Here is a 15,029-nt window from a genome sequence, read left to right as displayed (position 1 = left end):
TTGTGGTATGGACCAGGCGTCGTTCAAGCGAAGTCTTGCCTTGCCGGGAAGCAAACGACAGAAAAGCTAAGTTGCCAAAGTTTGAGCAATCAGTTTTTAAATTTTTGAGTTATCTTCCTCGAACGACCCTGCTTTGTATGGAAAACCTGTGCGCGGAGGAACCAACTCGTGGCTAGTTGCGCCCTTACTTTGTTTCGAGTCCGCTCAACAGCTTAAGTGTGCTGCATCTAGTCGCGACAAGGTTTCTTGTCGGAAGCAGCGCCGCCAGCAGGCTGCTGAAGTTCCGCACTCAGCGCTCGCGGCTCGGGTGCCTGCGCCGACAAGTTCCCTAGAAGCGTAGGGTAAAAACATACAAAGGAAGGAATCTAGTAGAGGAAATAACATAGCAATTGATAACAAAAATAAAGTTATATTACAAGATAACTTGTCGCAGCTCTAACAGAATGTTTTCATAACATGATTAGCAGCGGCAAGGGAAAAGAAGAAATGGACGGCCTAGTCTACGCGTCCGCCCTCGACCCTCTTGATCTCGCTCACCTTGTCCACAATGGGTGCGACAAGGGCCTTGAGTGCATCCAGATCGGCGTCAGGCGGCAAGGACCTGAGGACGTTGGTGAAGCTGAGGCCTGGATTGCGGAAGGCCACCTTCATCAGCACCTTCTGGAGAACCCCGGCGCAGATTTTGCGCGACTCGTCGGCCAGCTGCTTTGGGATCCTCTCCCGGAGCCGCTGGAGTGCCGTCGCCACGCCCTTGAAGAACAGGCTGAGCTTGGCGCTGGGTTGAAGACTCTCGTCGGAAGGATACCCAAAGTCCTCCATCCCCAGCTGCGCCAGCTCCTCGTTGATGACTGCGGCAATGTTCACCAGACCCTCGGTCCAGTGCTCCACAGTGTCTCTGAACGAGTTCTGGGTAACTGCAATGCTCTCCAGCAGCGCCGCGTCAGCCTTGACCTTCTCCGACAAGGTCTTCTCCCGCTCCTTGGCGGCCTCCAGCGTCTGCGTCAGCGTGGCCAGCTTCAGCTCCAGGTCTGCTTTGGAATCCTTGGCGGCGCTGAGCTCCTTGCCCCTCTCAGCGAGAAGACCTTGCAGCTCACCGTGGGCGGCAGCATCCTTCTCACGCTCACGCTTGAGCGCGGCAAGCTCCTCGCCGCTCTTCCCAATGTTGGCCTCCAGCTGCGCCACCTTCTCCTCCAGCTCTTTCTTGGCGGCCTCTGCAATTGCCGCAGCGTCCTTTGCCTCCTTGAGCGCCCCGCCAAGTGCTTGCTCGCGCTCGGCGAGCTCTTCCTCGTAGCTGTCGAGGTTGGCCTTCCGCTGCACTAGTTCACCTTCCCGCGCGGACTGCTTCTCGGCGGCCAGCCTTTGCTCCTCCTCAGCTTCGGCCTTCTCGAGAAGGAAGGCCGTGCGCTCCTCGTCGAGTCGCTCCCGCTCCTGCGCCAGGGACCGAAGAGCTTCTTGATTGTGGCCCCGGAGCTCCTCCGCACGCTTCTCCATGTCAACTCCCGCCTTCGCGACAAGCGCTTCCCGGGAAGCCAGCTTGGCTTGCCGGGCGCGGTAGAGTGACAGCAGCTTCCGCAGCAGCTGCTCCTCCTCAGGCTCGCCGCTGCTGCTGCTGGGCGCGTCGACCAACGACAGTCCAACAGAGGCGAGCACCTCCCCGTCGAAAGTTTCCCCCTCGACCGGCGCCCTGGAGCTCGACGCCCAGGGTAGCTTGATGAAGATATTGTCGCCGGCCTTCAAGTAGGTGCCGGGCTGGGGGCCCTCGGAGCCCGGCTCCGCAGAAGCGGCAGAGGGATCGGCGGTCGGCGCAGCGCCTGGCGCTCCTGCGGCCTCAGGGTCGTCAGTGCGATCGCCCGACCCCTCGCCGGCTTCTGCAGCGGCAGCCCTGGCGGCCTCCTCGCCGGCGGTCTCATCAGCACCGGCCCCTTCCTCGCCGGCGCCCTCTGTCTCCATTGGCTCAGTAGCAGAGGGGTCTGAAGAACGAAGAAGGGAGAAAAATCAATCAAAAATCCAAGAGAAGAAAATCAGAAGAAGAAGAACCCAAGGGAAAGTTTTTGGACAAGTGAATTACCTGCGCCAAGATCTGCAGTTGCGGTCTCGGTCGCCGCAGGATCGACGGTGCTGTCCCTTGCCGGAGAGTTCTCCCTTGCCGGAGAGCGCTCCCTTACCGGGAACCCCTCCCTTGGCGGCGTAGTCGAAGCAGATGGCACTTCGGGACCAGCTTCCGGGCGCTCCTGATGTGGCTGCTCTGCTCCTACACAAATCAACAAGCAAGATATCAACAAAGGAAAAAGCACTCAAGCGCGCCCGGCAGCAGAAGGCTAAACTATGAACTTACGCTGGGGGCTGCGCTGGGGGCTGCTTTGAGGAGTGATTGCCGGGTCCGTCAAGGTGGTCTCGGACCCACCTCCTGCTGACACGGTGGGGTCATCCTCGATGACAATCACCGCGGCCTTGGCCCTCTTCGCCGCTCTCTGGGCCAGCGTCCTGAAAAGAAAGGAGTCCAGATTGGAGCAAGTCAGATACAAGATATAAACAGCAAGATTGAAGAACTACAAGAGCACCGAAGAAACTTACTCTTCTTCCTCCTCGTCGGAGCTGAGCGCGGAAAGATCGAAGTCCGGCCCTCCTCCGGTGCGGCGAGGCGGAGGAGTAGGATCCCTTGCCCGCTTGGCGGGGGCGGTGGCGGTGGCCCGGGAAGATCCCGCTCCAGTTGCCGCTGTTGCGTGAGGCGCTCCCGCGGCAACATTGCTTGCCGCGGTAGAGCGCGTCGCACGGCTCGGCGGCTGTTGACCCGGCTGCCGCCCCGCTGCGTCCCCGGCCCTGCGAAGGCGCCTTCTTGGCGGGGCCGGGGGCTCCGCCTGCGGCAAGTTTTCTGAAGGCTCGGGCTCCTCCTCGCCGGCCTCGCTCGGCTCGGCTTCGGAACCGGCAGGCTCCTCCTCGCCAATGAACTCCGCGCGCTCGGCAAGGTTTGCCGCCTCTGCAGCCTCCGCCTCCTCCACAGTGAACCCAAACACGCCCGCGGCAGCTGCGGCCGCAACCTCTTCCGCCCTAGTGGCGATGCGCTGCAGCTCCTCGTCGGTGGTGTCACGGGTGAGGCTCTTCTGCTCGTCAGCGTGGACCGGCACCTCTTCCAAGTTGTCGAAGAACGCTTGCACGACGTCATCCGCAGGCTCTTGCCAAGTTGGAACGATTCCGTGTGAATCACACAACGGCATCATGGCGCGGATCCGGTCAAGCGAAGAATTGTTGCATAATGGGACAACGCCCCTCGGCAGCGTGAATGGGTGCTGGGGGTCGCGTTTGAACAACTCCAGGAGCATTGCATCCAGCTCCAAGACGGTGAAGTTGTAGTTGAGGCCCGGCCGCAGCCTCATGATGTCCGCCGAGTTCTTGAATTCCCAGGCGGGCCTCCCCCTCTCCTGCAGGGGGGCGATGCGGCGGCGGAGGAAATCTGCGCCTACAGCGCCTACAGTGAGCCCGGCAAGCCTGAGGCGAAGGATCCTAGTAATGGCGATCTTCAGCCTCTCGTCTTCCGGGGCCACGTTGCTCCAGTCATTGCCGCGCACTATTGGAGTTTGGCGCACGGCGGTGAAGGGCTGCGGATTCTCCTCGACAATCCAGCACCACTCCGCTCTCCACTCATCCCACTTGCTGCGGAGCTCACCCTCCAAGTACGCCTCCTTCTTGCCGACTCTCGAGATCCAGGCAATCCCTCCGGCAAGCGGCTCTCCTCTCTCTACCCGAGGTATGAAGTAGTGGCGGAAAAGGGCAACACTGGGGTGGACTCCGACAAAGTTTTCGCACAAATGTGCGAAAACTGCCATGGTCAGAACAACGTTGGGGGTGAAGTCAAGGAGGCGGAAGCCGTATGTGTTCATGATATCGCAGAAGAACTCCGAGAAGGGCGGGCAGAGCCCGCAATAGAGGAATAGCGTGAAGAATGGGTACCCGTTTGGAGCCAGCTCCGAAGCAGCGGCCGGGAGTACCCTCGTGCGTGGATGCGCACGCATCTCCGTCGCCCAAAAGAGGTAGAAGTACTCCCTCAGCACTTGCACGCCGAGCTGAGGGGAGAAGATCACCCGCTCCTTCCGCAGCGCCGCGAGCCGCTGCGCCTCGGCCGACTTCACGCCCTTTCCCTTGTCGGCTTTCGGGGCCATGGCAGAGGTGGTGAGGGAGGTCGACGGCGTGGTGATGCTGGTGGCAATGGGGGGCGGAGCGCTGCTCTCTCGGCTTCGAGAAGAAGGGGGGAGCGGCGGAGGTTCATGAAGATGAAGTAGCAGCAACCAGCGAGGGGGAACGAACTGCCCCTGTTTCCTCTGCTTATAAAGAGGGACGGGGCAGACATTTCGCCCTTCCGAATAAACAACCACCCACGATCTCTCCCACGATGCCGCATTCAACGCGTGCTGTTATGGGAGAGCGCGGTGGATATGGAGCGAGATTCGGTATGGCCCAGTCCGCGTGTGCCCGTGCCCTATCTTGAGCCTGGCCCAACAGCGCTCGGCACCGTGTCTGGCCCAGGCCCGGGGGCTCCTGTCGGTGTACTAGAATAGGAGTACCCTAGTACCCCCGAACTTGTGCACGGGCAGTTGCAGCACCCCGCGGCAAGGCTTGCCAGGCGAACGCCAAGATCCTCCAAGGTTCCCTTGGAGCCATTCAAGAACAAAGTATTTAAGCTCAGGAGACAAGGCCCCGGCAAGAGGAGCTTGCCGGGAAGGCCAACCAGGACACTCCATGGAACTTGCCGCGACGCGCCTCGCGCTCCGGCAAGGCAACAAGGCCCCGGCAAGAGGAGCTTGCCGGGAAGACCAACCAAGGTACCTCGAGGCCCGGTGAGTGACAAGCTTCCGGACCCGACAAGATAACAACAGCGGCAAGGCGCTTGCCGCGGCAGGCGGCCACTCTGTGCCCACGCTCCAGCGCATCCACCAACGTGTCGCTCTGGGGGCCTCTCCAGGCGCGCGTAGCGGGAGGCTGTGCAGCCAGCGGTGCGCAGTGGCATGCGAAGCTGACAAGATCGCCATCGTGGCGAACGGTGGCGCCCCTAACGGTCCTTTTCTGCACTGTTTGGGCGACTCAGACGGGCCTTTAATGCCCTTGTCCCCTGCCGTCAGGGTTAGGTAGGGTGCACTGTACAAGTAACTGTACCAACCACCCCACTTTTTACATTTGTACCCTTCTCTGCGTTGCCACCTGTTGGTGACCCCTTTAGCGTATAAAAGGAGGCCCATGCGCAACGTAGGGGGGGTTGCGTTCGATTCATTCGTGAGCCAAAAAACACTTAGCTCTCTCTCTAGAGCAAGAAGATAATAGAACCAGACAAGCAGCAGTAGGAGTGTTATCTCCCCGGAGAGCTCCGAAGCTGGGTAAACTGCTCGTGTGCTTCGCCTCGATCTGCTCTTCGTGCGATCTCCGCCCCCCGCCGAACCGAAAGGGGCCCGGTCCGCTGGCCCCATAGGTGTTCGAGGATCAGTTTCCCTGACAGTAGGGGATGTAGGTGGTACGGTCTATCACGTCGTAAGGTGCTAGCGCTTCTGAAAGACTATGTCTCGGTCATCCGTCTTCTCAAACACCATGTAGTGCGAGAAACCAAACGGAGGCGATCGAGTCTTGTGGGGAAAAGTGCGCAAACCTCTGCAGAGTGTAACAAACTAATCATGGTTAGCCGTGTCCCCGGTTATGGACATCTTGAGTATCTGGTACCTGGATTATCATGTGAATCTCAACATGTTACTCTAAATTAATTTTGATGGGTTTTAATGCTGTTACTTAATTGGGATTGAGGAAGCTGTCAACCATTCTCAATGTTTCACAACCACCATGATAGTAATTAAATTTATTCCTTTGAAGTAGGGAAAAATTGGCTTTACGCAAAAACTGTAACCATAGAGCTTTCCACCAGCCAAATATGCATATAGTATAGTTGTTGCATTCCATTACTCTCTATGTGTTACCTTGCCAGCATATTCCATGTGCTGACCCGTTTTCGGGCTGCAACGTTAATGTTCCAGACTTTTCAGATGACGATTAAGGAGTTTTAGGTCGTGGTTCTATACTCAGTGATGCCGTTGGAGTTGATGGACTCACTTATCTTCCAAGCCTTCCGTTGTTATCGACACTAGATGGCCTTAAGCCACATTTATTGTAATAAGTTCTCTTTTGAGACTCCCGATGTAATAAGTGTGTGATTGCTACTCTGCTATAAATCCTCCGAGTACTGTGTGGTGTCAGCATTACTGATCTAGGGATGACACCGGAGCACAGAGATCAGACTGTTTGAGGTCTGGTCGCTACAAGTTGCGGATGCTTGCAATAGGAGGTAATTACAAGTGGGATGTTTGTCCAAGTAAGGACAGCACCCAAGCACCGGTCCACCCACATATCAAATTATCAAAGTACCAAACACGAATCATATGACCGTGATGAAAACTAGCTTCATGATAATTCCCATGTGTCATTGGGAGCGCTTTCCTTCATATGAGAGTTTGTACAGGCTTGTCCTTTGCTACAGAAAGGATTGAGCCATCTTTTTGCACCTTGTTTACTTTTGTTACTTGCTACTCGTTACAAATTACCTTATCACAAAACTATCTGTTACCGATAATTTCAGTAGTTGCAGAGAATACCTTACTGAAAACTGCTTATCATTTCCTTCTGCTCGTCGTTGGGTTCAACATCCTTCTGCTCGTCGTTGGGTTCGACACTCTTACTTATAGAAAGTACTACGATAGATCCCCTATACTTGTGGGTCATCAATTATATGTCTAGAGTTAAAGGTGAACTTAAACTTATTAGTAAACATGCTTCTATGGTTACCACTCAAGTAGAATAAGTACTTAAAGCTTAGAATGATTTGCTCCATGAATTAAATAATAATAAAAATGATAATGCTGTTAGAGTTATGACTAGAGGGGGTAAAATGACTCAGGAACCTTTGTATCCTGAGGGCCATCCTAAGAGAATTGAGCAAGAATCTCAGAGAACTAATGTTGATGCACCTAGTTCTTCTAAAAGGAAGAAAAAGAAAATTGATAGGACTTTGCATACTTCTAGTGAACCTATTGTCGACACACCTAAGAATCCCAATGATATTTCTATTTATGATGCTGAAACACAAGCTAGTAATGAACATGAACCTGGTGTAATGTTAATGATGATGTTCATGTTGATGCTCAACCTAGCAATGAGAATGATGTAGAGATTGAACCTGTTGTTGATCGTGATAACCCACAATCAAAGAATCAACGTTATGATAAGAGACTTTGTTGCTAGGAAGCACGGTAAAGAAAGAGAACCATGGGTTCAGAAACCCATGCCCTTTCCTCCTAAACCATCCAAGAAAAAGGATGATGAGGATTTTGAGCGCTTTGCTGAAATGATTAGACCTATCTTTTTGCGTATGCGTTTGACTGATATGCTTAAAATGAATCCTTATGCTAAGTACATGAAAGATATTGTTACAAATAAAAGAAAGATACCGGAAGCTGAAATTTCCACCATGCTTGCTAATTACACTTTTAAGGGTGTAATACCAAAGAAACTTGGAGATCCAGGAGTACCAACTATACCATGCTCCATTGAAAGAAACTATGTTAAAACTGCTTTATGTGATCTCGGAGCCGGTGTTAGTGTTATGCCTCTCTATTTATATCGTAGACTTGATTAGAATAAGTTGACACCTACTAAAATATCTCTGCAAATGGCTGATAAATCAACTGCTATACCTATCGGTATTTGTGAGGATGTGCCTGTTGTGGTTGCAAACGTTACTATTTTAACGGACTTTGCTATTCATGATATTCCCGAGGACGATAGTATGTCTATTATTCATGGAAGACCCTTTTTGAATATTGCAGGGGCTGTTATTGATTGAAACAAAGGCGATGTCACTTTTCATGTTAATCGTAATGAGCATACGGTACACTTTCTGAGGAAACAACCTCAAGTCCACAGTATCAATTCTATTGAAAAAAAATCAAAAATTACTATAGGAAGTTTTAAATTTCCTCTTCCTATTGTCAAGAAGAAATATGATATTCTTATTGTTGGGGACGTGCATATCCCTGTTGTGGTAACCTAGTGTTATTCGAAATTTCTTCGGTTTCATGTTATTCGAGATGAGTTTGTTAACAAGACTTGATCAACCTTGTTAGTGGATTCCTTTTGATGAGCATGAGATGGATGAAGTTTGAAAGCACAAATCTCTGTACCTATCGTGGAACTGGCACGGAAAATGTCCTAGTGTGAGGACTTAGTCGTGAGGCCAGTGCATCTTTGTAGTAGCTTGAGAGGGGTTGGTCGGAATCGAGAAATGCGAGGCGATCAACACACAAGACAAGGATTTAGCAGCTTCAGGCCCCGGGAAACATCATCCGGTAACAACCCTACATGCTGTTTGTGGCTAGGTCTCATTATCATCATGAGGGAATCGCCATAAACCGGCTCTCCTTGCTGTGTCTAGCCTTAACGATTATTTTTTGCTTGTCCCTCTTTGGGGAGCCCTGCCCCTCCTTATATATGTTGAAGGGGTGGGTTACATGACTAGTCCTAGTAGGATTAGGATTACCCTATTACAAGTGGAGTCCTAGTCTTGCTTCCTTTGTAGGAGAATATTCCTTATGCCTTTCTTTGTAAACCGGCCCACCATAGTATGAACCGGCCTTCTAGGCCTTGGGCCTTGTCATCCGTCTGTCCCGCCCACCGGGTTACCAGTGAGTCGCCAAGTCCGGACGGGTTATACTTCGTGTCGGGTTACAACGCGGGGTATATCCCTGACATTAGCCCCCAGTTTAATTTGGATTTATCCATGTTAAACTGATCTGCAACACAAGAACTAATTTGGCGGGTTGTGCTCTGGGTTAAATATTCTTATAAACTGACACTTGATCATCCTTAAGTCCTTGTCATTTATTCCCTCTGAAAATCCGAGTCAATATACCAGCTTCCTAATCGATTTGCTTGCAGAAGATATTTTGTAAATAAATAGTCCATTTGAATCGGCCTTCAATGCTCTGATTTGACAAAAATATTGGTCTTCAAATATTCAACTGATATCAGCCGGTTTGAAAATGTAGAACTTGCTGGTTTATCATTGCCAAAATTGCTGGGTTATAAAAACTGATGATCCCGGGTCATGACCGTTTATAGACATCGGGTTATGATTGTTGCCAATACCGGGACACACAATTAATCTTCCTGATTTGACCAAAACTGAGAATTTGAAGATGTTCCTCCTTTATATGCATATTACCTGTAGCCCCCAAGTATTAAGAGGAGAACATAGTGATAGCTTAAGACCTGTTTCAATATAAATGTTGCAACCTTGAAGAAATCTAGATTGTTCATCTTAGTCACTTGTCACAACTGAATATTCCACATATGTAGCCCCCAAGTGACGGTTTGTTAGGCTTGCAGCAACCTGGGACTTGTAATTGCCTTATACTCATAAAAACTTCAACCAATGTAGCCCCCAAGGGCCGGCTCAGTAACATAATATTGAGCTGGGACTTTATATATACTTCTTGGAAAAGAACATCATATGATGTAACCCCCATCATGGGGCTTGAACCCACGTCCACAAGGGTAAGAGCTTTGTGCTTTAACAACAGAGCAGTGGACCCTTCAATATAATGGATTAAGACTTGTGTACCTTGGATTGTTGACAGGAGCAATTGGTAGCTGCTACCTCTTGAGAACTGTGTTGGTTTTCCCTGAAGAGGAACGGATGATGCAGCAAAGTAGCGTAAGTATTTCCCTCAGTTTTTGAGAACCAAGGTATCAATCGAGTAGGAGGCTACGCGCCAGTCCCTCGTGTTGGAAATATGCCCTAGAGGCAATAATAAAAGTATTATTATTATATTTCCTTGTTCATGATAATTGTCTTTTATTCATGCTATAACTGTATTATCCGGAAATCGTAATACACGTGTGAATACATAGACCACAATATGTCCCTAGTGAGCCTCTAGTTGACTAGCTCGTTGTGATCAACAGATAGTCATGGTTTCCTGGCTATGGACATTGGATGTCGTTGATAACGGGATCACATCATTAGGAGAATGATGTGATGGACAAGACCCAATCCTAAGACTAGCACAAAAGATCGTGTAGTTCGTTTGCTAGAGCTTTGCCAATGTCAAGTATCTCTTCCTTTGACCATGAGATCGTGTAACTCCTGGATACCGTAGGAGTACTTTGGGTGTATCAAACGTCACAACGTAACTGGGTGACTATAAAGGTGCACTACAGGTATCTCCGAAAGTATCTATTGTTTTATGCGGATCGAGACTGGGATTTGTCACTCCGTGTAAACGGAGAGGTATCTCTGGGCCCACTCGGTAGGACATCATCATATGCGCAATGTGACCAAGGAGTTGATCACGGGATGATGTGTTACGGAACGAGTAAAGTGACTTGCCGGTAACGAGATTGAACAAGGTATTGGATACCGACGATCGAATCTCGGGCAAGTAACATACCGATAGACAAAGGGAATTGTATACGGGATCGATTGAGTCCTTGACATCGTGGTTCATCCGATGAGATCATCGTGGAACATGTGGGAGCCAACATGGGTATCCAGATCCCGCTGTTGGTTATTGACCGGAGAACGTCTCGGTCATGTCTGCATGTCTCCCGAACCCGTAGGGTCTACACACTTAAGGTTCGATGACGCTAGGGTTATAAAGGAAGCTTGTATGTGGTTACCGAATGTTGTTCGGAGTCCCGGATGAGATCCCGGACGTCACGAGGAGTTCCGGAATGGTCCGGAGGTAAAGATTTATATATAGGAAGTCCTGTTTCGGCCATCGGGACAAGTTTCGGGGTCATCGGTATTGTACCGGGACCACCGGAAGGGTCCCGGGGGCCCACCGGGTGGGGCCACCTGCCCCGGGGGGCCACATGGGCTGTAGGGGGTGCGCCTTGGCCTACATGGGCCAAGGGCACCAGCCCCAAGAGGCCCATGCGCCTAGGGAACCCTAGAGGGAAGAGTCCTCAAGGGGGAAGGCACCTCCGAGGTGCCTTGGGGAGGATGGACTCCTCCCCCCCTCTTGGCCGCCGCACCAGATGCCATCTGGAGGCTGGCCGCCGCCCCTTGGGGTGGGAAACCCTAAAGGGGGCGCAGCCCTCCCCTTCCCCTATATATATGAGGCCTAGGGGCTGCCCATAACACGCGATTTGATCTCTCGTTGGTGCAGCCCTGCCCCTCTCCCTCCTCCTCCTCTCCCATGGTGTTTGGCGAAGCCCTGCGGGATTGCCACGCTCCTCCACCACCACCACGCCGTTGTGCTGCTGTTGGATGGAGTCTTCCTCAACCTCTCCCTCTCTCCTTGCTGGATCAAGGCGTGGGAGATGTCACCGGGCTGTACGTGTGTTGAACGCGAAGGTGCCGTCCGTTCGGCACTTGATCATCGGTGATTTGAATCACGACGAGTACGACTCCATCAACCCCGTTCACTTGAACGCTTCCGCTTAGCGATCTACAAGGGTATGTAGATGCACTCCCTTTCTACTCGTTGTTGGTCTCTCCATAGATAGATCTTGGTGTTACGTAGGAAATTTTTTGAATTTCTGCTACGTTCCCCAACAGTGGTATCAGAGCTAGGTCTATTGCGTAGATTCTTTGCATGAGTAGAACACAAAGTAGTTGTGGGCGTTGATGTTGTCCAATATGCTTACCGTTACTAGTCCAATCTTGTTTCGACGGTATTGTGGGATGAAGCGGCCCGGACCGACCTTACACGTACTCTTACGTGAGACAGGTTCCACCGATTGACATGCACTTGGTGCATAAGGTGGCTAGCGGGTGCCAGTCTCTCCCACTTTAGTCGGAACGGATTCGATGAAAAGGGTCCTTATGAAGGGTAAATAGCAATTGGCATATCACGTTGTGGTTTTGCGTAGGTAAGAAACGTTCTTGCTAGAAACCCATAGCAGCCACGTAAAACATGCAAACAACAATTAGAGGACGTCTAACTTGTTTTTGCAGGGTATGCTATGTGATGTGATATGGCCAAAAGGATGTGATGAATGATATATGTGATGTATGAGATTGATCATGTTCTTGTAATAGGATTCACGACTTGCATGTCGATGAGTATGACAACCGGCAGGAGCCATAGGAGTTGTCTTTATTTTTTGTATGACCTGCGTGTCATTGAAGAACGCCATGTAAACTACTTTACTTTATTGCTAAACGCGTTAGTCATAGAAGTAGAAGTAGTCGTTGGCGTGACAACTTCATGAAGACACGATGATGGAGATCATGATGATGGAGATCATGGTGTCATGCCGGTGACAAGATGATCATGGAGCCCCGAAGATGAAGATCAAAGGAGCTATATGATATTGGCCATATCATGTCACTACTCTATTTGATTGCATGTGATGTTTATCATGTTTATGCATCTTGTTTACTTAGGACGACGGTAGTAAATAAGATGATCCCTTACAAAATTTCAAGAAGTGTTCTCCCCTAACTGTGCACCGTTGCTACAGTTCGTCGCTTCTAAGCACCACGTGATGATCGGGTGTGATGGATTCTTACGTTCACATACAACGGGTGTAAGACAGTTTTACACAGCGAAAACACTTAGGGTTAACTTGACGAGCCTAGCATGTGCAGACATGGCCTCGGAACACGGAGACCGAAAGGTCGAGCATGAGTCGTATAGTAGATACGATCAACATGAAGATGTTCACCGATGATGACTAGTCCGTCTCACGTGATGATCGGACACGGCCTAGTTGACTCGGATCATGTGATCACTTAGATGACCAGAGGGATGTCTATCTGAGTGGGAGTTCATAAGATGAACTTAATTATCCTGAACATAGTCAAAAGACCTTTTGCAAATTATGTCGTAGTTCACGCTATAGTTCTACTGTTTTAGATATGTTCCTAGAGAAAATATAGTTGAAAGTTGATAGTAGCGATTATGCGATCAGTAGAAAGCTTATGTCCCTAATGCACTGCTTAGTGTGCTGAACCCCAAACGTCGTTTGTGGATGTTTCGAACATCGAACATACACGTTTTGATAACTACGTGATAGTTCAGTTAAATGGTTTAAGTAGAGGCACCAAAGACGTTTTCGAAACGTCACGGAACATATGAGATGTTTCGAGGGCTGAAATTGGGATTTCAGGCTCGTGCCCACGTCAAGAGGTATAAGACCTCCGACGATTTTCTTAGCCTGCAAACTAAGGGAGAAAAGCTCAATCGTTGAGCTTGTGCTCAGATTGTCTGAGTGCAACAATCACTTGAATCGAGTGGGAGTTGATCTTCCAGATGAGATAGTGATGTTTCCCCAAAGTCATTGCCACCAAGCTGCTAGAGCTTCGTGATGAACTATAACATATCAGGGATAGATATGATGATCCTTGAGGTATTCGCGATGTTTGACACCGCGAAAGTAGAAATCAAGAAGGAGCATCAATTGTTGATGGTTGGTGAAACCACTAGTTTCAAGAAGGGCAAGGGCAAGAAGGGATACTTCATGAAACGGCAAATCAGCTGCTGCTCAAGTGAAGAAACCCAAGGTTGAACCCAAACCCGAGACTAAGTGCTTCTGTAATAAGGGGAACAACCACTGGAGCAGAATTACCCTAGATACTTGGTAGATGAGAAGGCTGGCAAGGTCGATAGAAGTATATTGGATATACATTATGTTAATGTGTACTTTACTAGTACTCCTAGTAGCACCAGGGTATAAGATACCGGTTCGGTTGCTAAGTGTTAGTAACTCGAAATAAAAGGTACGGAATAAACGGAGACTAGCTAAAGGTGAGCTGACGATATGTGTTGGAAGTGTTTCCAAGGTTGATATGATCAAGCATCGCACGCTCCCTCTACCACCGAGATTGGTGTTTGCGTTGAGCATAGACATGATTGGATTATGTCTATCGCAATACGGTTATTCATTTAAGGAGAATAATGGTTACTCTGTTTATTTGACTAATACCTTCAGTGGTCTTGCACCTAAAAATGGTTTATTGAATCTCGATCGTAATGATACACATTTTCATGCCAAAAGATATAAGATAGTAATGATAGTACCACTTACTTGTGGCACTGCCATGTAAGTCATAATGGTATAAAACGCATGAAGAAGCTCCATGTTGATGGATCTTTGGACTCACTCATTTTTGAAAAGTTTGAGACATGCGAACCATGTCTATTGGTATATATGCATGAAGAAACTCCATGCAAATGGACCGTTTGAACTCACTTGATTTTGAATCACTTGAGATATGCAAATCATACCACATGGGCAAGATGACTGAAAAGCCTCGGTTTCAGTAAGATGGAACAAGATAGCAACTTGTTGGAAGTAACACATTTTGATGTGTGCAGTCCAATAAATGCTGAGGCATGCAGTGAATATCGTTATGTTCTTACTTCACAGATGATTCGAGTAGATGTTGAGAATATTTACTTGATGAAACACAAGTCTGAATTATTGAATGGTTCAAGTAATTTCAAAGTGAAGTAGAAGATCATTGTGACAAGGGGATAAAATGTCTATGATATGATCATAGAGATGAATATCTGAGTTACGAGTTTTGGCACACAATTAAGACATTGTGGAAATTGTTTCGCAACTAATACAGCCTAGAACACCATAGTGTGATGATGTGTCCGAACATCATAACTGCACCCCTATTGGATATGATGCATACCATGATGTCTCTTATCGAATTACCACTGTCGTTCATGGGTTAGGCATTAGAGACAACCACATTCACTTTAAATAGGGCACCACGTAATTCCGTTGAGATGACACCGTATGAATTATGGTTTAGAGAAACCTAAGTTGTCGTTTCTTAAAAGTTTGGGGCTGCGACGCTTATATGAAAAAGTTTCAGGTTGATAAGCTCGAACCCAAAGCGGATAAAATACATCTTCATAGGAAACCCAAAACAGTTGGGTATACCTCCTAATTCAGATCCGAAAGCAATATGGATTGTTTCTAGAATCGGGTCCTTTCTCGAGGAAAAGTTTCTCTCGAAAGAATTGAGTGGGAGGATG

This window comes from Triticum aestivum, chromosome 4A (assembly GCF_018294505.1).
Source record: "Triticum aestivum cultivar Chinese Spring chromosome 4A, IWGSC CS RefSeq v2.1, whole genome shotgun sequence".
In the NCBI taxonomy this organism is placed as follows: domain Eukaryota; kingdom Viridiplantae; phylum Streptophyta; class Magnoliopsida; order Poales; family Poaceae; genus Triticum; species Triticum aestivum.
The sequence above is the reverse complement of the archived record's forward strand: the minus strand, read 5'-3'. Positions refer to the sequence as shown.